The sequence below is a fragment of the Arachis stenosperma genome, chromosome 5, assembly GCF_014773155.1.
Source record: "Arachis stenosperma cultivar V10309 chromosome 5, arast.V10309.gnm1.PFL2, whole genome shotgun sequence".
In the NCBI taxonomy this organism is placed as follows: Eukaryota; Viridiplantae; Streptophyta; class Magnoliopsida; order Fabales; family Fabaceae; genus Arachis; species Arachis stenosperma.
In genome coordinates, this window is record NC_080381.1 from 113,856,024 (window position 1) to 113,882,000 (window position 25,977).

The following is a 25,977-nucleotide window of genomic DNA, read 5'->3' on the forward strand; positions in this document are numbered from 1 at the left end:
GCAGCGACAACTCTTTCAGAGCATCAACCATCACAGTCCACAGTTGCAGCAGCTTAATCCTAAAACATCAACGTCTTAAACTTCTCAATCAACGGATAACATGACAATAGCAGTGGGGGTTCAGAAACAAAAATGACTTACGGTAATTAAGGAAAACAAGGAAAATGAAGCGTAGCAGTAGTAGCGCAGTGACTGCAACAGCAACAGGGAAAATGGTCTCCTTCCCCACCTCAGCTCGTGACTCCGGCGGCGGCGATGGCGGAGAGAGCAGCGGCGGCAGAAACCCCCGCAACGCCTTCTCTCTCTCCTCGCATTGTTCTGTCTCTCTCTCTTCGCATCGGATTCTGCTTGAGGCTCGATAGCAGCTCGCAGCGCCGGTTCGACGGCAACGACTCCATGGCGGTCCGACGGCGATGGTGATGACGAGGTCCAGCGAAGCTGGCGGCGCACGGCGCGACGACGGTGGCGACGCTCCTCACTCGCGCGAGCTTCCCCTGCTCCGTGACACACTCTCCTCGCTCCTCCTTCATGGGCGAAGACAGCGGCGCGACGAGCGGCAGTGACTCGCCGGCACGCTCTCCCCCTTTCTTCTCCCTCCTGATTCGCACCCTCTCCTCTCTTTCTTTCTTTCTGTGGATTTTTGGCTGCTGCTAAGTGTGGTGTTGTGAGTTTGTTTTTGGAAGAAAAGGAAAGGGGTATGGCGGCTGAAGGGAGTGGGGTAATTAGGGTTAAAGTTTTAGGAAGTGTTTAGCACATTAGGGCTTTAATTTGGGACAAATATGAAATCAATAATTTATTAATTTTAGGTAAATTTAAATTTGGTAAATTTTAATAAAATTAAAGTATATTGTACAAATTTAAAATCTAATTTAATCTCTTAAAATTACTTTAAAAATACTACTTAATTATCAATTTACTAATCAGTTTTTAATCAAGTATTCTAATTTATAATTAGAAATAAGATAATTTAATTTTCTTTTTTTTCTGAAATTTATGGGTCTTACATCCTACCCACCTTATAAAAATTTTCGTCCTCGAAAATTGATACAAAATAAAAGATTTTCATAGTACTCCTCTTGAACTTATTTAAAGAAAAGGCAAAAAGTTCTCAATATATATACATATAGTTTCAGATACCAGGATTTTCATATAAAAATATGAAGGGTATAAGTATGGTGTGAAACAAGGTTACAAGATAGACTTGATGCATAAAATGATGTTTTAAACATGTGATGGTAAAACAAGGTGATAAAAGGTTACAAAATGGGTTAGGATTAAAACAACGTGCTTAACGTTCGCATTTGATCTCACACCATCTTCGGAGATTCAATTATTCAAACTTTAACTTAACTTATTCTCCCCATCCTCAATCGTACTTCTTCGAATAACTCATCTGAGGGTTTCCAACCTCATCAAACACTTTGCAAATCTTAAAGGTCACAAACCCAATATCAACAAAATCCTTTCACATGAAATAAGATTCCACAACTCCCTGCAACGTCGTACATTTATAAATTTCACCTTTTGCGTCCACCAAACATACCCCAAAGAATTGATATGTTGTTTACTAAGTCCAATAGGTACACAAGATATCAAAACTAATCTCGAGTATACTCAGAAGGATAACAGACCTTAGAAAAGAAGGAAAAGTAGTAAGGATCGTGTTCGCGAGAATTTGAAAGAATTGTTGAAATCACAAGTGGACAAGGATAAATAAGTAATGAAGAATGTTGGAAAAAGGATCAACTGATAACTTTAAGGGTAACTCTTGAGTCGAAGGGGTTCGATAGGATCAATAAGATGAAAAACAACACAATATTTTGAAACGAATTCAAACTGAATCAAAAAAAATATGAGGTTTACATAAGAAGAATATCCAAACCAAAGACAAAGTTTATAGAACTCAAGAGTATGGTTTAAAAATATTTTTGAATGCATTGTTTGTAGAAAATGGAAAACTTAAGGAGAAATCATTTCATGTTCTAAAAGAGAAAATGGGTAACAAACACCCTTCAAAAGATTAATAAAAGCATAAATGTGGTATTATTTCAATATAAATTCAAGTGGAAATAGATTACACAAATTTTGTAAATGGAAAGATTAATTTGGCTAAGAGCAAAATTGTATTTTCTCTTCTTTTTCAAGCATGTATGAAAACTACAATCTTGTTGGAAGAAAACCCGACATAAAGTTTTACTCATAAAAGAAAAGATGATGCATTACAATCAAACAGGTTTAAATCACATACAGAAACTTTCAGAGTATAAGGTAAAGGAGTGTAGGCTGAATTGAAAGCGATTTTATTAAAATTTTAATAAACGGTTATATCGTCCTGAAACAAGTTCAAATCACATCAAAGAGAGGCACTGCTCAAGTAAGACAGTTCAAAGTCAGGGACAACTTTGCATAAGAATAAATCAAAACTTGTTTAAAAAGGTTTAAAACAAAACTCCAGTAATATACTTGAAGTCACAACTTTATAAGGATGTTCAATAATATTAAGATGCTAAAAAGGAACTCAATAACTTAAAAAGTTGATTCAAGACTTAAATTTCTTCAAAAGAATTCAAAACTTCTTCAAAATGGTTCAAACCACCAACAAAAAAAGAATGGTCAAAAGTCATGAAGTATGCCGGAAGGAAGAATTAAAATGCAAATAGGAAAGAATTTTAATTTCAAAGAACTTCAATAAAAATCATAGAGGAAAACAGGACAATTGTTTACAAAATTCAAGAGAATCATAAAAAACGTAAATATTACGTCATGTTAAAACAAATTTAAGTTGAACTAGATTATGCAAGATTTGTGAAATGAAAATTAGTTATGCTAAGGATAAAATTTTTCATCGAAAACTTTGAAAGACTTTTTAGATAATCAAATAAGAATTTACATAAAAACATAAGCTAGGAAATCAAGTTGTAATCTTAAGAAGGACTTTTGAATTTAAGAACTTCGATATGAAAAATCGAGAGGAAGAACGGTACTTTTATTTAAACCGGATTTGAGCTGAGGGAAAAAAGAAGATTAGAAATCAATGATAGCGTTTACAAAGAATGGATAATCTAAAGAAGGAATGAATTCATTTTTCTCATGGAAATGCAAAAGGTTTAAATAAGGTATTACATCAAAACAATCGTAGTTAAAATAAAATATGCAAAGTTTGTAAAATGAAATTTAATTGGGCTATGAATAAAATTTTATTTTATTTTGCTTTAATATTTTATTATTTATTTTTTTTTATTTTATTGAGAATCTTGAAAGATGCTCGGATGTAAAATCACATAAGAGTACGTTTAAAAACTGTGATAAGGTTGAAAATAAATCAAGTTGTAGTTAATGAAGAAAATGCAAAGTAGAAATTGTTTTCTATAGAAGAATAGGTGAAGCTTTACAGATAAACAGATTTAAACCATATAAAGAAATTTTAGAATCCATGTAGAAAAGTATATGCTAAACTTAAAAGTAATCTTATCCAAAAATTTGAAGGATGATTGGGAAACACAATTAAGTAAGAAAAAGATCAATTCAAAACTTTTCCAATCCAAAATGAGCTCAGATTACGTCAAGGAGATACACAAATTACGTAGAGAAATTCAAGGTCAGGATTTTTATGATGCCGAGAATTTGGAAGGTAATCAAGAATATGGTAAGTTTAAGGTATACATTAGACATGAAGCAAAAGTATCAATTTACATAGTTAGCTTAGTTCGAATCATAATTTTCAAGGTTCAAATCGCTCAAGATTTAAAGATCATGCATTATGCCAAAACAAGTTCAAGTTCAGATCAATGAGCACAGGATTCTTGAAGAAGAATATAATCAATGGTAAAGACATATGTTTTTAAAAGACCCAAACAAGTTCTTAAGAATACAATCAAATAAGATTATGGACGAATAATGAAATACGGTTGGAGAATGATCAATGATGGTTCAAGAAAGGAATCCGAGTCAAAGAACTTCAATGAGGATAGTAAACCAAAAAGAAACGATATGCCAACCTAAGCGACGTAAACAAAAATCATAAATCGAAACCAGGCACGAAAAGAGAACCCTAGCATCCACGAACCACGTGACTTGCATTACCCATTACTTATCAATTCCTTTTCGCCTATAATAATCTATTAACTTTCCCGTTCACATGAGCCATCAACATTAAGTTGGCCAGACTTAACATCAACAAATATGCAACGGTAAGCTAATAGTGTTAATTAATAGGCAGTCATGTGCATAAAATTCTAATTCTTGTTACTTGGACAAGACCTACAACATGACAGACACTCAAAGAATGCAATGAAGCATGGTCAGTCCATGCCCAAGGCTCTAATAAGGATGAACTGCTCTGATACCATAATGTAACACCCTCACTATCAGAAGTCACGTTTCCGGCTGCGCTACCCTGATAGCAAGAAGTATTACGACTATTTTATATACTAAATATTAAAATAGGAGCCTGTGACTCGACATTGTATCGCTGATTTCTTTGAAAAAAACCGGAAACAAATACTTTATCTTAAAGAAATACAAGCAGACATAGATTCATATACAAGACTCCTTATATAAAATCTCATAATATAATATACATATAAAACATACAACTCCTATCCCTCTTACAAATTTGTAATAACAAAGACGAGGGAAGAAAATAATCTAATTAACACAACAGCATATAAACCAAACGCAATATAACTCTTCTTAATGCCTCTTCATCTGGTTCCTGAAAAGGTAAAGCTGTAGGGGGGTGAGAACCTAACCACATGGTCTCACCACGGAGTTTCAAAGTTGTCATAAGAAGATATTCAATAAGAAAACTGTTTCAAATTCAGTGACTATCGTTGCCTTATGAATCCTTTTAAAATCCAACAGCTAATCGTTTAAAATATTTTCAAAGAAACAATGTTTAATATTTTCAGAAATCCAAAGTCTTCCTTTTCTCACAAGCAAATCTCAATCAGAAACTAACCACGCAATCAAACAACACAATCATTAATTCAGCACCTAAGTCCATTCTCAAATGTAACACGCCAGGACAAACACAGGCAAGACAGACAAGGAAAGCACAAGTAGGAAGCAGTTACAGCAAATAGTTCAAGTAGCAGTTAAGAACAGTTTAGCAATTAGGCAAACCAAAACAAGTTCAAACCCAAGCAAAGCATACAGATGCATATGATGCATGCCTGTCCTATGGCTGATGAGGCTCATCTGTCGGTTATCCAGCCAACCCGACAAGTCTGAATTGTACTTAGACTGTCCCCCGACGTGCATCCCCAAGAGTCTATGCATAGCTTTTTCTCAAATAATCAATATTACTCAATGGGGGTAACATTCCCGGGAATTTATATAGTGCCCGGTCACACACTTACATCGTAGGGTCAACAGAGTATCGAGTTTTCAACCTGGTACACGTGGTGGCAAGCTACGGCACTTAATCCAGGGAACCTCGTATCTCAAGATATTTCAAATTCATAAGCCATATAAACAATTCATTCATCATTCATCAATCCATATCCCATTTCCAAATTCATTCTAAAATCATATTTCAAATCAATCCTCATCATCCTTCTTTCCGTTAATCAACAATCTCAATCCAAAACATAATTCTTTCTTTTCTAAATAAATCAATCTTAAATAAATAACGTTTGAGAACTAAATCTTTTTAAACAATTACTTTAACCAAAACTTCCAATTTTATAAAATTTCGGCAGCATTTCCTTTAAAATTCGGACACTGCCACCCTTTTCGGGTCCCATCCAAACATTTCTCAAATCCTTTCTCAACCATTTCCAAATCTCAATCACTTTCTAAAATTCAACCAATTCTAGTATCAAAGTATTTTCAAAGCGAATCAGTGCCCATAATAAATCTCTTTTTAAAATTAACCCAGCTCAAATACTAAATCATTTATAAAGTCATTTACAAAGTCACTAACTCAAAATTAAACCATTTCCAAAGCTAATTCAGTTTCATATTCCAAATCATTTCCAAATCCAATTCCTTTATATCATCAAAAATAGCTTCAAAACCAAGAAAAGCCATTTTTTATAATAATCAACCAAATAACCTTTCAAACTAATTTCTTTTCAGCAATCACAACCTACTCAAGCAATCAAGCAATCAGTCAATCAGTCCAGCAAACAACCACATTTATAAGACAATCATAATCACAGACATATGTTTCTCACACTAATATCTATTTATAACAACTCTGTAAGATAAAATAAATTTTAAGAAAACCCCTACCTCGACTAGCTGAATTCAAGAATCAAAGGCGACAAACCCACTTATTCCAAATTAACAGCAACAGCAGCATTGGCATCAGAATCAGCAGTATTAACAGCAGCAACATCAAATTTGATGGAATCAAACGCGAAAACAACTCTAAAAAAATTCAAGGCAATACCAAAAATAAAATGGAATTAAAATTGTAACAAACAGATAAACGAGACCAAGGCAGTTCAGAGTATAAAAGTGAAACAGAGTCAAGAGACAGGCTAGACCTAGGGCAGTGACACTGAACTTGAATTGGGGCAAGTCAACAGCATCGGTAGCAACGGTAGAACTGGCAGTAGTAATTCCAGTCACCCCAGCAGCGACAACTCTTTCAGAGCATCAACCATCACAGTCCACAGTTGCAGCAGCTTAATCCTAAAACATCAACGTCTTAAACTTCTCAATCAACGGATAACATGACAATAGCAGTGGGGGTTCAGAAACAAAAATGACTTACGGTAATTAAGGAAAACAAGGAAAATGAAGCGTAGCAGTAGTAGCGCAGTGACTGCAACAGCAACAGGGAAAATGGTCTCCTTCCCCACCTCAGCTCGTGACTCCGGCGGCGGCGATGGCGGAGAGAGCAGCGGCGGCAGAAACCCCCGCAACGCCTTCTCTCTCTCCTCGCATTGTTCTGTCTCTCTCTCTTCGCATCGGATTCTGCTTGAGGCTCGATAGCAGCTCGCAGCGCCGGTTCGACGGCAACGACTCCATGGCGGTCCGACGGCGATGGTGATGACGAGGTCCAGCGAAGCTGGCGGCGCACGGCGCGACGACGGTGGCGACGCTCCTCACTCGCACGAGCTTCCCCTGCTCCGTGACACACTCTCCTCGCTCCTCCTTCATCGGCGAAGACAGCGGCGCGACGAGCGGCAGTGACTCGCCGGCACGCTCTCCCCCTTTCTTCTCCCTCCTGATTCGCACCCTCTCCTCTCTTTCTTTCTTTCTGTGGATTTTTGGCTGCTGCTAAGTGTGGTGTTGTGAGTTTGTTTTTGGAAGAAAAGGAAAGGGGTATGGCGGCTGAAAGGAGTGGGGTAATTAGGGTTAAAGTTTTAGGAAGTGTTTAGCACATTAGGGCTTTAATTTGGGACAAATATGAAATCAATAATTTATTAATTTTAGGTAAATTTAAATTTGGTAAATTTTAATAAAATTAAAGTATATTGTACAAATTTAAAATCTAATTTAATCTCTTAAAATTACTTTAAAAATACTATTTAATTATCAATTTACTAATCAGTTTTTAATCAAGTATTCTAATTTATAATTAGAAATAATATAATTTAATTTTCTTTTTTTTTTCTGAAATTTATGGGTCTTACAAAAGATAGTTTCCTAAATTAGTATAATTATACATTATTACTTAAATGCTAATTATAGTATAATTATAATAAAGATATTTTTATAAAATAAACTTAGAAGAGAAAATAGTGCATTCATTTTGGCGAAAAAATGGATTCATGAGAAATCGACACCTCACTTCCATTAGTTGGGGGAAAATCCAGTTTTAGTATATTAAGTAGATAGATTAATACGATTTTAATTTTATATAATAGTTGGATAATAATAGATTAGTAAAAGCAAATGGAATGATGACTTTAATTAGTATTCGATAAAATATTCATTTAAAATAAAAAAAAGTAAAGGTATGATATTATTAAAAATAATACATTTTTATGTTTAAAAAATTACATTTAAATAAAATATTCGTAAAATATAAAATTTAGAGTAACATAGCTTCATGAATATTAATCGTTAATCAGTTATGAACTAACATAGAATTATAATACAATTTATTTACGAAAAAATAATCAACAATTAATATTAATAAATATAAAACTCATCCAAACACTTTGATTTAAAGTATGAGGGGTTAATTATTATTCATTATTAATAATGTTTTGTTCATAACAAAAGTAAAAATATAATTATTCACATTTAGATTTTAGAAGAATTAACGTTATAAGTAACAAATGATCTATTTTATTATGCATATTATAAATTAATGAATTAAACTAACTGATATAGTGAACTATAATTAATTAATCGATATAAATTATAATAAATTATATAACATTTAAAAAGAAAATAAAATGAATAAGAAGAAAATAAAAAGAAATAGAAAAGATAGAAGACTTCAATAAAATAAATTGAGTGTAAGAGTTTTTTTTTGGTAAATTTTATATCACATCTGTTTCAATAATAATAATAAATAAAAATACGTCAACTTGATATCTAAGAAAAAATGATGAGATAAAATCATAATACAGTTCTAAAGTAAAAGCTTATATTAGAGCATAATATCATTACACAACACAAATTGAAAGTAATTTCACACTACAATATACCACAAACAGGTAAATGACTTAAATTTAAATACGAAACAATTTTTATTTATGCATACATGATAACACTATGGTTTATAAATACTTCATGGATAACATAGCATATATAGCTCCGAGTGATGAGCACGGGAGTTGAAGAGTGTGGTGGTTTGTGTCCACGATAGTTGCCTTCTTACAACGACGCTTCATATGAAGAAAGAGAATTGTTGTAAAAGCTATCCAATAAAAGAGTAACTGGTAAACAAATGACATTTTCTTCTAGCATACATGGTCTTTATAGTGGTAAAATAAAAATGGAAGGAATTAAATTTTATATTTTTATATTAGGAATAGAATTTGATATTTATCCCAATAAAATTAATATTGTTATTATCAATATAAATGGGTTACCATTAAGATAACAACTTGCCACTAATAAAATCATTCGATAATGAATAAGAATTAGAAGAGTATCAATATAATTAAAATGAATATAATTAAAATATTTAAAAATATTTTTGATTGATAATTAGTTTAATAATGTATTAAATATTATTTTATATAATTATAATAAAGATATTTTTTAAATTAGTATAATTATGCATTATTCATTAAAATAATTAAAAATATTTTCGATTAATAATTGGTAAGTAGTTTAATAATACATTAAATATTAATTTTATATAATTATAATAAAGATATTTTCCTAAATTAATATAATTATGCATTATTCATTAAATGCATTCATTTTGGAGGAAAAATGGGTTCATAAAGAAGTAACACCTCACTTTCATTATTTGGGAAAAAATCCAGTTTTAGTATATTAAGTAGATAGATAAAATTTTAATAATAATATACGGATAATTGAAATAGTTTATATACAGGTTTTTCAAGTTATTATTATTATTATTATTATTATTGGATAATATATCGAATTAGAATTATATCAATATTTTTAAAATTAATATAATTAAAATGACTAAAAACTTAATTAGTCTTTCAAGATTCTGTCTGGACAATAATGTCTTCTTTGAATTTCATCCATTTCATTGTGTGGTTAATGTAACACCCTACCATACAGAGTCTTATGCTTAAGTCATAATTCAGAGATGGCAAGGTATTACGACCTCTAAAATAAAAATTTAGTACATATAGTAGTATGAATGATTGATTATAACTAGGAGCCTTTGTAGAAAAAGGGGTAAACAAAAATCGCAACTCAAAAGCGCAACACTCCGATCGATAACGTAACGAACAAGGATAAACCAACGCGAGATTATATATATACAAAGGAGTGTCAAAAACAGGAATATCAAGACTCAAGATCCGGCTGCGAAGATAACCGGCCCGAGCATAACAATATATACATATGATAAAATAAGGAAAACCCCAAAGAAAACCCAAAGGGACACAAAAACATACAACCTATTCTCCAAAATCTCCCATAAGAGGAGTCATCACAGTTTGTATTATTTAATGGAGATAAAAGTATCTAAGCAAAACATATAAACCCAAAACTTAGTCCCGAGAACAAAGGATCTTCGCAATTCTAAAAGTCTCCAGCATGCCTCAGCGGGAAACCTCACGTCCTGCATCTGAAAACCACAAAATCCGCATGGGTGAGAACCAGAGGTCCCCAGCATGGTAATAGCTTCCACATATATAATACATAATAATGGAGGAAAGCCAAAGGCAATCCTAGAACTTCCTCCAGATAATATCAAAGCTTATAAACAAGCTAAACCATATAAGGGCATCTGACTAAAGATTCTTCAGTCTAACTAATACTTCCCTTTCCAAATCCTTCAAACCTCCCAACCACCAGCAGGAATATAATATAGCAAACACAGTTATATCAGACAAAGAATATACAAATAGGAGCAGTTAAGACATTTAGACAATTAGCAAGTAATATGCAGTCAAATAGGCAATCTCAAACAATTCACATAGTATGCATATGATGAATGCCTGTCCCTAGTGGCCGATGATATCATCTTGTCGGTTATAGAGCCAACCCGACAAGTCCTGGTCGCTAACCATTGGACTGTCCCTCTGTCGTGCATCCCCAAACTCGAGTTATACTCGTTATAAACTTGATCATAAACATGATCCATATCCATCACCCTCACTGGTGAATATTTACGGGGGTTCGAGCTCATCCGGGCCTTTCACAGTGCCCGGCCACACTTACGACATAGGGTAAACAGAGTCTCAAGCCTCAACCTGGAGCACGTGGTGGTTAGCCACTGCTACTACCCAAGGAAACTCGTATCTCTGATAGTGGAAGTGCAAATCACAATTATCAATAATTCAGCATCAACATGCATGAATTCTCATCCATGGATCAACATCCATATTAGCCATTCCGGCTCACGGTTCAATCCAGAACCAGCCAATATTCATAGCATACACAGCTATTCCGGCTCACGGTTAAATCCATAACCAGCCATTTCATTAACAATCATAGCCTTTCGGCCCATGGCATAACAAGCACTTCCACCACCATCCTCCGCATCTCACATAATCATCTTGATCCTCATTGATCATTCATATTTCCCTTGCTTCACTCGCAAGTTACCTCATTCACTAGCCCCTTTCTAATAGCTAGGCATGTCATAATGATTTAAGACATAAATGGTGAGATCGGAGGCTTAGAAGTATGAGATTTGGCTTTTAAAACTCAAAAATCAACTTTGGGATGAAAACAGGGCCGCGCGTACGCGCACTCCACGCGCACGCGTGGTTGGCCTCAAAAACTCATCGACGCGTAAGCGTCATGCACGCTAACGCGTGGATTCCAAACTTGCCCATCGGCGCGCACGCGTCAACCACGCGTACGCGCGGGTGTTCTCGTGCCCCAGGCACAACACCGGCACAGTTCTGGCATAACTCTCGGGAAAATGGCTGGGCATTGGGTGCAGCACAATCGGTGCGCCCGCGCACATCACGCGTACGCGTGGATGGCACTTTTCGGAAGATCGGCGCGTACGCGCCAGGTGCGCCCACGCGCAAGGGGTCATTCTGCTAAAAATTTTCTAAGTTAAAAGCTGCAGAATTTCACAGATCTAGACCCCAATCTTCCGACGGACATAACTTCCTCATTTTAAATCGTTTTTCACCCGTTCTTCGAACGGCATGGACATCCCGGATCCAATTTCATTTCTAAACAGATTTGGTACAAAACGGAGATCCGTAGTCCAAGTTATGTCCCGTCAAAGTATGCCCAAAAACCATATTTTCATACAAAACCACAATATGCCATTTTCAAAACAAACCATTTTCAACTCCTTTCAAAGTCAATCAAAACATGCCAATTTCATCCCTTTTCTTTGAAAACAATCAAAATGTCTCAAATTCAACATCAAGCCTCCTCAACTCACACATTGACACATTACCACAATTACCAAAATCACTATCACATCATTTTACCCCCACTTCACCCAAGTGGCTCAAACTCAAACATATTGACATATCATATACTATTACTCATGCCAATTCTCAACAACATCAATTCCAATAAACCATCATTGTACATAATCAATATCATACTCACCATCCACATGGTTCAACCCACAATTCAACCATAACCAATCATCAAGCATATATCACAACATGCATATTTCTCATACATCACACCACCAAGGCATCAATAATCATCATCACATATATGACCACATCATATATCTCAATCATTTAACAACATCAACCATTCAATGCCTATCTTAGGGCCTCTAGCCTAAGTATTTCCTACCACATTACATATTAGATACGGGAAACCGAAACCATACCTTAGCCGAATTTCCCAAGCTCCACCGGAGCACTTCCAAACCACTTAACCACAAGCTCTCAAGGCCTCAACACCTCCAAGAACAGATTTTTCACCACCAAACCCTTTCCAAGCTTTTCAAAGTCACCAATCAAGCTCCAATATCCACACATACACAACCTAAGCCACAACCATCATACCCATACACAACATCTCAAAATCCAAACATCATAAAACAACAAAATACACTAGGGTTGAGAATCTTACCACCTCCAAGGTCCAAGGAGACAAGATTAACCTTCTCCTTCAAGAGAGTTGGGTCCTATAACATCAAAGAACCCAAAATCTCAACATTTCACCCATGAAATTCGAAAATAGGGGCTGAAGTTTCGAACAGCATAGTGTGGCTTACCTCAAGATTGATTGTATGGGTTTTGTAGAGCTCTCCGCGGTGAACGCGTGGCCGCAAACGGGGCGGCAATCGGAGCTCTAGATCAAAAGTTATGGTGATTTGAAGATCAAGTGAGAGAGAAGTTGAGAGAATGTTCTTCCTCCCTTTCTTTCTAATTTCAGCTTGGGTGTGTAACAAATGAGGGGAGAGAGTGCTGAAAACTAGGGTTTTGGTTAAGTTATGTTGGGCCAAGGGCCCACTTTGGGTCCGTTTGGCCCGGTTTGGCCCGTTCGGTCCAATCTTGGTCCGAATTCTATAAAATTGGTACCAAAATTCTCGTCTCAGTCTCCTCTATCACATTTAGCCATAAAAATCACATTTTAGGCTTTCTAGAATAAATTCTCATTTATGGGTTAATTAGCCGTTAATTAACCGGGTTTTACATCCTACCCACCTAATTGGGAATTTTGCCCACAAAATTCAAATGCAATTACCTGAGAATAAATGCGGATAATCCGTTCGCATCTCCGACTCAAGTTCCCAAGTGTGTTCCTCAATGCCGCCTCGACTCCATGCCACTTTGACTAGTGAAACATCTTTTCCACGCAACCGTTTAATACTAGTATCATCAATTCTTACTGGAGCCACTGGAAGCGTCAAATCTTCCCTTAACTGAACCGATTCGGGTTCCAACACATGGCTAGCATCAGGAGTGTACTTCCGAAGCTGCGACACGTGAAACACGTCGTGCAGGTTCGAAAGATGAGGTGGTAAAGCTATTCGATACGCCACCGGTCCAACCCTCTCCAGGATTTGAAATGGACCAATGTATCGAGGATTCAACTTCCTTGCCTTAATCGCCCTACCTACTCCCGTAGTCGGAGTAACCTTAAGGAAAACATGGTCTCCTTCCTCAAATTCTAAGGGCTTTCGCCTCTGATCGGCGTAACTCTTTTGACGACTCTGCGCCGTAAGCATCCTATCTCGGATTTTCTTGACTTGTTCGGTAGTCTCAGCTATCATTTCCGGTCCCAACAAGCTTTTCTCTCCAGTTTCATACCAACATAGCGGAGATTGACATTTCCTCCCATACAAGGCCTCATACGGAGCCATTCCGATGCTCGCATGATAACTATTATTGTATGCAAACTCCACTAATGGCATATACCGATCCCAACTCACCGGTTGGTCCAAAACACAAGCTCTCAACATATCTTCTAGTGTTTGAATTGTCCTCTCAGATTGACCATCTGTTTGAGGATGGTAAGCCGTGCTCAAGCTTAATCGGGTCCCAAAAGCTTTCTGAAATGCACCCCAAAACCTTGAAGTGAAACGAGGATCTCTATCAGAGATTATAGTAGCAGGTACCCCATGGAGTCTCACAATCTCCTTTATGTATAACCGTGCTAGCTCCTCAAGGGTGTAAGTCATCCGAATGGGTAAAAAGTGAGCTGACTTCGTTAGTCGGTCCACAATCACCCAAACAGCATCAAAACCAGCCCTAGTCCTTGGCAATCCCGACACAAAGTCCATTGCAATACTTTCCCATTTCCATTGTGGAATCTCTAAAGGTTGCAACATCCCGGAAGGTTTTTGATGTTCAATCTTTACCTTTTGACAAGTTAAGCACTTTGAAACATATTCCGCCACATCATTCTTCATACCCGGCCACCAAAACATCGCCTTTAAATCATGGTACATCTTAGTACTTCCCGGGTGAATGGAGAATCCGCTTTTGTGTGCCTCCTTTAAAATATCTTGCCTCAAAGTGCCAACATCCGGCACAATGATCCTACCCTTGAACCTCCATAACCCATCTTTCTCTTCTGACACTCTCCACCATTTTCCTTGCTCAATAGCCGGTAGCACCTTCCATAACGCTTCATCATTTTGATGAGCCTTTAGGAGTTCGGACTTAAAGTCACTTGAGATTTCTAATCGGCTCAAACACAAGGTTCCGGATACTTCTTGAGTACCAATTTTCAGACTCTCGAATCCTTTGAGTAACTTCTCCTCTTGAAGCATCATCCAAGCTGCACATAACGACTTCCGACTTAATGCATCCGCCACTACATTCGCCTTTCCCGGATGGTAATGCAACTCAAAGTCGTAGTCCTTCAACAATTCCATCCACCTCCTTTGCCTCATATTAAGCTCTTTCTGATCAAAGAGGTACTTCAAGCTCTTATGATCAGAGAAAACTTGGAATTTAACCCCATAAAGGTAATGCCTCCACACCTTCAAGGCAAACACAACCGCAGCGAGTTCCAAATCGTGCGTAGGGTAACTAACTTCATGAGGTCTTAACTGTCGTGAGGCATACGCCACCACATTATGATGCTGCATCAGCACGCACCCTAAACCCTTCAATGAGGCATCACAATACACCTCAAATGGCTCATTCGGCTCGGGTAACACTAACACAGGTGCGGTGGTCAACTTTTTCTTCAATGTCTGAAAGCTCTCCTCGCACTCAGGAGTCCAAACAAACGGAGTGTCTTTGCGGGTTAACTTTGTCATTGGTAACGCTATCTGTGAAAAGCCCTTGATAAACCTTCGGTAATAGCCAGCTAAACCCAGAAAACTCCTTATCCCCGTTATGGTGGTTGGTTGTTTCCAATCCATCACCGCCTCCACCTTTGTTGGATCTACGGCTATTCCCTTCTTACTCACCACATGGCCCAAAAACTTCACCTCACTCTTCCAAAACTCACACTTAGACAGTTTTGCATAAAGTTTCTTCTCCTTTAGAATCTGCAATACGGCCCTCAAGTGTTCCGCATGCTCTTCTTCAGTCTTGGAATAAATTAGTATGTCATCAATGAAGACAACAACGAATTTATCCAAAAACGGACGGAAAACTCTATTCATATAATCCATGAATACCGCAGGAGCATTCGTCAACCCAAAAGACATCACAGTGTACTCGTAATGACCATAACGAGTCCTGAAAGCGGTCTTAGGGATATCCTCACCCCTCACCCTTATCTGGTGATAACCGGATCGTAAATCAATCTTGGAGAAAACTCCAGCTCCTTGTAACTGATCCATGAGATCATCAATTCTCGGCAATGGGTACTTATTCTTTATTGTAACCTTGTTCAACTGCCTGTAATCCACACAGAGCCGCATGCTCCCATCCTTCTTCTTCACCAGTAACACTGGAGCACCCCACGGAGAGACACTTGGTCGTATAAAATTCTTTCCCAACAAATCCTCTAACTGAGACTTTAGCTCATTCATCTCTAACGGTGACATCCTATAAGGAGCACTTGAGATTGGTCCCACCCCGGGCACCAACTCAATAGCAAACTCAACCTCTCGGTTAGGTGAAAACTCATCAATATCATCGGGAAACACTTCCGGAAACTCACACACAACCGGAATCTGCTCCAACCTTTGATCATCACCCGAAACGCCCGCGGTTAACAACATGACACCCTGACATTCGGTTCCAGAACAGTTCACCATCATCGAATTCAAGTAATAATTATTCACCACGACCGGCCCTTCTGTATCTTCCGGCATAAAGTACACCGACTTTGTAGAACAATCAAGCAGAACATGGTTCTTAGATAACCAATCCAATCCCAAGATAAGATCAAGACCGATCATCGGCAAGCAGACTAAGTTATGAACAAAATCACGCTGCTTGAACCTAAAGGAAACTTCCGGGCATCCTAGCCTAGTTACCGTGGCTTCATGGGTAGCATTGTACACTCTTAGATCATAACCTAAAGTTACAATCTTCAACCCTAACTCATGGGCTTTCTCAAATGCAATGAATGAATGTGATGCTCCCGAATCAAATAAAGCATTTAAAGTTTGACCAGCTAATTCACAGTTACCTCGAATGAGTGCCTCAGATCCCTCAGCTCCTACAGCTGAAGTGGTGAACACCCGACCAGTCTGTTGTGCCTTCCCAGCACCTTATTTCTGCCTCTCTAGACAATTGTAGCACAAACCCCATCCGGCCTTGCATGGTGTTCCCGGATGGTGACTTTCACACCTAGTACAAACTTGATCATTCTGAGGTTGCTTCCCAAACCTTTTCCCTTGGGAGTTGTTGTTGTTGGGCCTCCTAAAGGAACCTCTCCTCTTGAAAGGTGGACCGCTAGGTGAAATGCTCTTCCCTCGGTTCCGCGGGAATGATCCTCTGTGACTTCCCCTCTTAGCGGCTGCCCTCTTCACACACTCTTCAGCCACCCCACACTTGTTCACCAACACAACGAAAGTTCTAATCTCCATTGGTCCCTGAGCTCTATTTCTGTCGTTGCCATGGTTGTTCATCTGTTGACCAAGGGCTTCAGCAGTGGCTTGCATAGCAGCAGCCATGTTCTCCAATGCAGTCGTAAAGTTCACCGGGTCATTAGGGTTATTCATCGGCGCACGAGCATTCGTACGACCTCTCGCACTACCTCTATCGCGTCCACGAGGCGCCATCTGGTTCCTATACACACCAAACAATCGATATTAAGTTGATCAGGCTCAATATCGGAAGTCTAGTGCTTCAAAGTCCCAAATGCATGCTCATGAACGTTTATGCCAATTATATCAAGCAGATATACTAATAGCACATAACACACACAGAGAATGCACAGAAGCATAATCAGTCCATCCCTCAGGCTCTACAGGAACGAACTGCTCTGATACCATAATGTAACACCCTACCATACAGAGTCTTATGCTTAAGTCATAATTCAGAGATGGCAAGGTATTACGACCTCTAAAATAAAAATTTAGTACATATAGTAGTATGAATGATTGATTATAACTAGGAGCCTTTGTAGAAAAAGGGGTAAACAAAAATCGCAACTCAAAAGCGCAACACTCCGATCGATAACGTAACGAACAAGGATAAACCAACGCGAGATTATATATATACAAAGGAGTGTCAAAAACAGGAATATCAAGACTCAAGATCCGGCTGCGAAGATAACCGGCCCGAGCATAACAATATATACATATGATAAAATAAGGAAAACCCCAAAGGAAACCCAAAGGGACACAAAAACATACAACCTATTCTCCAAAATCTCCCATAAGAGGAGTCATCACAGTTTGTATTATTTAATGGAGATAAAAGTATCTAAGCAAAACATATAAACCCAAAACTTAGTCCCGAGAACAAAGGATCTTCGCAATTTTAAAAGTCTCCAGCATGCCTCAGCGGGAAACCTCACGTCCTGCATCTGAAAACCACAAAATCCGCATGGGTGAGAACCAGAGGTCCCCAGCATGGTAATAGCTTCCACATATATAATACATAATAATGGAGGAAAGCCAAAGGCAATCCTAGAACTTCCTCCAGATAATATCAAAGCTTATAAACAAGCTAAACCATATAAGGGCATCTGACTAAAGATTCTTCAGTCTAACTAATACTTCCCTTTCCAAATCCTTCAAACCTCCCAACCATCAGCAGGAATATAATATAGCAAACACAGTTATATCAGACAAAGAATATACAAATAGGAGCAGTTAAGACATTTAGACAATTAGCAAGTAATATGCAGTCAAATAGGCAATCTCAAACAATTCACATAGTATGCATATGATGAATGCCTGTCCCTAGTGGCCGATGATATCATCTTGTCGGTTATAGAGCCAACCCGACAAGTCCTGGTCGCTAACCATTGGACTGTCCCTCTGTCGTGCATCCCCAAACTCGAGTTATACTCGTTATAAACTTGATCATAAACATGATCCATATCCATCACCCTCACTGGTGAATATTTACGGGGGTTCGAGCTCATCCGGGCCTTTCACAGTGCCCGGCCACACTTACGACATAGGGTAAACAGAGTCTCAAGCCTCAACCTGGAGCACGTGGTGGCTAGCCACTGCTACTACCCAAGGAAACTCGTATCTCTGATAGTGGAAGTGCAAATCACAATTATCAATAATTCAGCATCAACATGCATGAATTCTCATCCATGGATCAACATCCATATTAGCCATTCCGGCTCACGGTTCAATCCAGAACCAGCCAATATTCATAGCATACACAGCTATTCCGGCTCACGGTTAAATCCATAACCAGCCATTTCATTAACAATCATAGCCTTTCGGCCCATGGCATAACAAGCACTTCCACCACCATCCTCCGCATCTCACATAATCATCTTGATCCTCATTGATCATTCATATTTCCCTTGCTTCACTCGCAAGTTACCTCATTCACTAGCCCCTTTCTAATAGCTAGGCATGTCATAATGATTTAAGACATAAATGGTGAGATCGGAGGCTTAGAAGTATGAGATTTGGCTTTTAAAACTCAAAAATCAACTTTGGGATGAAAACAGGGCCGCGCATACGCGCACTCCACGCGCACGCGTGGTTGGCCTCAAAAACTCATCGACGCGTAAGCGTCATGCACGCTAACACGTGGATTCCAAACTTGCCCATCGGCGCGCACGCGTCAACCACGCGTACGCGCGGGTGTTCTCGTGCCCCAGGCACAACACCGGCACAGTTCTGGCATAACTCTCGGGAAAATGGCTGGGCATTGGGTGCAGCACAATCGGTGCGCCCGCGCACATCACCCGTACGCGTGGATGGCACTTTTCGGAAGATCGGCGCGTACGCGCCAGGTGCGCCCACGCGCAAGGGGTCATTCTGCTAAAAATTTTCTAAGTTAAAAGCTGCAGAATTTCACAGATCTAGACCCCAATCTTCCGACGGACATAACTTCCTCATTTTAAATCGTTTTTCACCCGTTCTTCGAACGGCATGGACATCCCGGATCCAATTTCATTTCTAAACAGATTTGGTACAAAACGGAGATCCATAGTCCAAGTTATGTCCCGTCAAAGTATGCCCAAAAACCATATTTTCATACAAAACCACAATATGCCATTTTCAAAACAAACCATTTTCAACTCCTTTCAAAGTCAATCAAAACATGCCAATTTCATCCCTTTTCTTTGAAAACAATCAAAATGTCTCAAATTCAACATCAAGCCTCCTCAACTCACACATTGACACATTACCACAATTACCAAAATCACTATCACATCATTTTACCCCCACTTCACCCAAGTGGCTCAAACTCAAACATATTGACATATCATATACTATTACTCATGCCAATTCTCAACAACATCAATTCCAATAAACCATCATTGTACATAATCAATATCATACTCACCATCCACATGGTTCAACCCACAATTCAACCATAACCAATCATCAAGCATATATCACAACATGCATATTTCTCATACATCACACCACCAAGGCATCAATAATCATCATCACATATATGACCACATCATATATCTCAATCATTTAACAACATCAACCATTCAATGCCTATCTTAGGGCCTCTAGCCTAAGTATTTTCTACCACATTACATATTAGATACGGGAAACCGAAACCATACCTTAGCCGAATTTCCCAAGCTCCACCGGAGCACTTCCAAACCACTTAACCACAAGCTCTCAAGGCCTCAACACCTCCAAGAACAGATTTTTCACCACCAAACCCTTTCCAAGCTTTTCAAAGTCACCAATCAAGCTCCAATATCCACACATACACAACCTAAGCCACAACCATCATACCCATACACAACATCTCAAAATCCAAACATCATAAAACAACAAAATACACTAGGGTTGAGAATCTTACCACCTCCAAGGTCCAAGGAGACAAGATTAACCTTCTCCTTCAAGAGAGTTGGGTCCTATAACATCAAAGAACCCAAAATCTCAACATTTCACCCATGAAATTCGAAAATAGGGGCTGAAGTTTCGAACAGCATAGTGTGGCTTACCTCAAGATTGATTGTATGGGTTTTGTAGAGCTCTCCGCGGTGAACGCGTGGCCGCAAACGGGGCGGCAATCGGAGCTCTAGATCAAAAGTTATGGTGATTTGAAGATCAAGTGAGAGAGAGAAGTTGAGAGAATGTTCTTCCTCCCTTTCTTTCTAATTTCAGCTTGGGTGTGTAACAAATGAGGAGAGAGAGTGCTGAAAACTAGGGTTTTGGTTAAGTTATGTTGGGCCAAGGGCCCACTTTGGGTCCGTTTGGCCCGGTTTGGCCCGTTCGGTCCAATCTTGGTCCGAATTCTATAAAATTGGTACCAAAATTCTCGTCTCAGTCTCCTCTATCACATTTAGCCATAAAAATCACATTTTAGGCTTTCTAGAATAAATTCTCATTTATGGGTTAATTAGCCGTTAATTAACCGGGTTTTACAGTTAAATCACAGGATACCAAGCAGGTGCTTCTTCAGGGATAACTTAAACATGGGCTATATGTGTTTGATCAATTTTGTATTCCAAAACCATGTTATGATAATTCAAAGTTTCATGCCTTTTTAGCCACTTGTAGGACAAATTTGGAGTTGTGGCATAAACGCCTAGGCCATCCATCTCCAATTATTGTTGAATCTGTTCTTAAAAAGTGTAATCTTCTATTTTCTAATACAGTTGATTCAGCATCTTTTGTTTGTGAAGCATGTTGTAAAGGAAAAATGCATACTTTACCTTTTTCCTATTCTGAAACCACTTATACTGCACCCTTACAATTGGTTTTCTTGGATGTTTGGGGCCCTGCTCCTTCTATAACTCGTTCTGATTTTCGTTATTACTTGAATATTGTAGATGTCTTTACTAGATACACATGTATTTACTTATTAACTACCAAGTCTCAATTGTTTACCATCTTACAACAATACAAATCCATGATGGAAACTCAGATAGGTCAAATTCTTAAATCTATTCAAACGGATAATGCTAAAGAATTCTTATCAAATGAATTCAAAACCTTTCTCAATATCCATAACATCATTCATAGATTCTTATGCCCTCATAATCACCAGCAACAAGGTGTTGTAGAGAGAAAGCATAGACATATTTGTGAAATGGGACTTACGCTTCTTGCTGCTGCACATTTGTCAATGGAATATTGGGAGGATGCCTTCTTGACTGCTACTTTTCTTATCAATCGATTGTCCACTAGGATACTTAATATGAAATCACCCTTTGAGGTTCTTCATTTCAAGCCCCCTGATTATTCTATTTTAAAGGTTCTTGGATGTGCTTGTTATCTAAACTTAAGACCCTTTAATAAACATAAATTAGACTATAGGTCTGAACAATGCATTTTTCTTGGTTATGCTCCTTTCTCAAAAGAGTTTAAATGTTTAAAACAAGATGGTACAGTTATTATTGCATGTAATGTTATTTTTGATGAAAATATTTTTCCTTTTCCTTCATTTTTTCATAAGAATGTTGTCTCTATTTCATCAGTAATCTCTTTTTATGAGCATGAGATGTTACCTCAGATTCCTGTTTCAAATTCTCTTACATCGCAGTTACCTTGTACCCAAAGTTCAGCTCCACCTACTTCAACTCTACTTCCTAACTCTAATACAAATTCCCCTCCTTTAACTAACAATGCTTCATCAACTATTAATCAATCACCTTCTGAAACAGTTACTACAGATTCTGCACTAGTATCAATTTCTGGTTTTGAAATTCAGCCTCCAAGGTTACCTATCATAGAATCTTCATCTTCTCACAATACTCATGCTATGGTAACTCGTTCCAAGTTTGGTATCTCTAAGCCTAAGGCTCTTATTGCACATTCTAATCATCTTGACTTAGTTAATAATGTTCCCAGGATAGTTTCTCAACCTATGCACTCCTCTCATTGGCTTCAAGCTATGAAGGAGGAATATATTGCTCTCATGAAAAACAAAACTTGGCATTTAGTCCACCCACCACCCAATTCCACCATTATTGGGTCTAAATGGGTGTTTGCCATTAAGCGTGGACCTGATAACTCTATTAAAAAATATAAGGCTCACCTTGTTGCCAAAGGATACCATCAAATTGAGGGCATCGATTATTCTCAAATCTTTAGTCCGGTAATTAGGCCAACAACGATTAGAGTCATTTTATCTTTGGCTTTATCTAAAGGTTGGTCTCTTAGGCAATTTGATTTTAACAACGCATTTCTCAATGGAGATCTAACTGAGAATGTGTACATGGCACCACCTCTTGGCTTCTTCAATTCTGATTCTGACTTAGTATGTAAACTTGATAAGGTCATTTATGGTCTCAAGTAGGCTCCCAGGGCCTGGTTTTCTAAACTGTACAGTACTCTATCCATGTTTGGTTTTCGAAATACTTCATCTGATCCTTTCTTATTTGTTCATTTTACAACTTCTTCTACTCTTTTTCTTCTTGCTTATGTTGATGACATAGTCATCACAGGTAATGATAAATCTAAAATAGAGTCTATTATCTCTCAATTGAATCAAATATTCTCTTTAAAGGACTTAGGGACACTGCATTATTTTTTAGGCATGCAATTTTATTTTTTGCCTTTAGGAGACTTACATATCTCACCAACTACCTATATTTGTGATCTTCTTAAAAAGGCAACCATGGATAAGTCACATTTAATGCCCACACCTATGCTTTCTTCTAAAAAACTAACACTGCAGGGTTCAAATTCCTTTGATGATCCTAGTCTCTATCGATCAATAGTAGGAGGCCTTCAATATGCAACTCTCACTCATCTTGAAATTGCATATTCAGTCAACAAAGTTAGCCAATTCATGCATTCTCCCATGATTCATCATTGGAAGGCAGTCAAACGCATTTTGCGTTATCTCTCCGGTAAGATTAATTATGGTATTCAATTTTCTAAATCCTCTGATCTTCGTCTTCTTGCCTTTTCAGATGCCAAGTGGGCCACGGACCTTGATGATCGATGTTCAATAAGTGGCTACTGTATTTACCTTGGGTGCAATCCAATCTTTTGGAGCAGCCGAAAGCAAAAAGTTGTAAGTCGTTCATCTACTGAGGCAGAGTACTGTTGCTTGGCAAACACAGCAGCTGAGTTAGTTTGGATTCAAAAGCTTCTACGAGAAATTCGTGTTACTTCTCTAGTTGCTCCCACTTTGTTTTGTGACAATTTAGGTGATGTTCTTCTTGCTGCAAACTCAGTTATGCATAGCAGAAGCAAGAACTTCGAGGTTGATCTCCATTTTGTTCATGATCATGTTCAAAGAAGATTGCTAAACATTGTTCACATACCGTCTCATGCTCAAGTCGCTGATATTTTGACAAAACCATTATCAGCTCCCTCATTTACTGTGTTCATGGACAAACTAAGGGTGCAACCAAATCCCACCCTTAGTTTGAGGGGAGTGTAGAGAATATAGACTCTAGTAAAGTTACATAGGGCATGCTATCACTATAAATATAGAACCTTTAGTGTAAACAAAGGATCGCTCTGCAACAATTTTAGATCAATATTACTCATCTCAGAAATTAATCTCTGCTCTCTCTTTCTTTCAATTGCTTTCAACTCTTTCACTTTTTCATAATTTTCACAAGCTTTCTTTTATTTTCGAGTAAAATATCGTTTTTGTCCCTAACGTTTTGGTAAGTCCTAAAATTGTCCCCAACGTTTTAATCGTCCTATTTAAGTCCCTAACGTTTCAAAATTGACTCAATGTTGTCCTGCCGTTAGGAATCCGTTAACAGAATTGACGGCGGGACAAAATTGAGACGATTTTGAAACGTTTGGGACTTAAATAGGACGAAAACGTTAGGGACAAAAATGATACATAAAAATAAATTTTAATTTAATTTTATCTTTTCTAATATTAATTTTTTACTGTACATAGTATTCAATTATTTTTTAATTATATCTAAATAAATTACACTTAATCACATTACTTTCAATTTAAATAATTTTTTTTATAATTTTAAAGAATTTTGATACATTAGAGACAAAAGGTATATATATATACTAGTCATTCTACAAACATTTCATGATAACTAAAAATCTTTAAGAGTAATATTATAAAAAAATTAATTTATTTAAAATGAAAGTAATATGATTAAGTGTAATTTACTTAGATGGGATTAAAAAATAATTGAATACTATGTATAGTAAAAAATTGATATTATTGAAGGATAAAATTAAAATTTATTTCTATGTATCATTTTTGTCCCCAATATTTTCGTCCTATTTAAGTCCCTAACGTTTCAAAATCGTCTCAATTTTGTCCTGCTGTCAATTCTATTAACAAATCCCTAACAGTAGGACAACATTGAGTCAATTTTGAAATGTTAGGGACAACTTTAGAACTTACCCCAAACGTTAGGGACAAAAATGATACTTTACTCTTTATTTTCATTTATATTATAAAATCCAAAGAATCATAAGAGTAGGGGCAATTTACATAAATAAATTGTTTGCCCCTCAAATTTACGCAATTGCATTGTTTCAAATATAGACGCAAATACATTGTTTCATATATTTATAAAAATCGCTACTGCCAGTAGCGGTTTATCGAAACACATAATCCGCTATAGCGAGTAGCGGATTACATGTGAATGGGGAAAAACAGAAATCGCTAGAGGCTGTCGCGGTTTCTGTTTGTTGATGTTTGGCCATAAACCGCTACTGGCAGTAGCGATTTATGTGTACTGGGACACGTGCATAAACCGCTGGAGGCAGCAACAGTTTACGTTGAGTATGAAAACAAATAGTAAAACTAATATTTATCTAAAAAGATAATTACAAAATAAATAATTAATGGTATATACTATTCAAATAATATCATAAATAAAAAAATTTAATTTATCATTTCACAGTATAATTTAAAAAATATAAATATGCATGTAATAAATTTTTTATTTGTATTTATTATTAAAAGTGAGACCAAATTACAAATAAAAAAATACAGTACTCAAAGTATTAAATTATATAAATCAAGATTATTTTTTTTGTTTCTCATCTCTTTTAAAATTTATACACCAAGACCAAATAATATATATTTTCTGTAATTGTAGAAGCCTTTTGTTAAAATTATATTTTATTTAAATATTTAAAAAAATTAAAATAAAATTAATTTTAAATTTTAAAATACAAATTTTTATATATTTATTAAATCTATGTTGATAGAGAGGTATAATTATTCTGATAGATATTAGTAATTTTATTTTTTTTAATTTATAAAAATAATTCATAAGAATATAAAATTTTACCAATTTATATGTATTTAAAAAATCATCTTTAAATCTTAGCCATATAACTCAAAAGGTCATTGCATTTATATCTTCTAAGAATTTAAAAAATAAAAACTATTTATATTTTATAGTTGATTGATTGGATAAATAATAGTGATAGCATCATAATTTTGATGGCACCAATGTTCGTTACTTGGAGATCCTGGGTTCTCGGCGGATCGGGTGATGGTC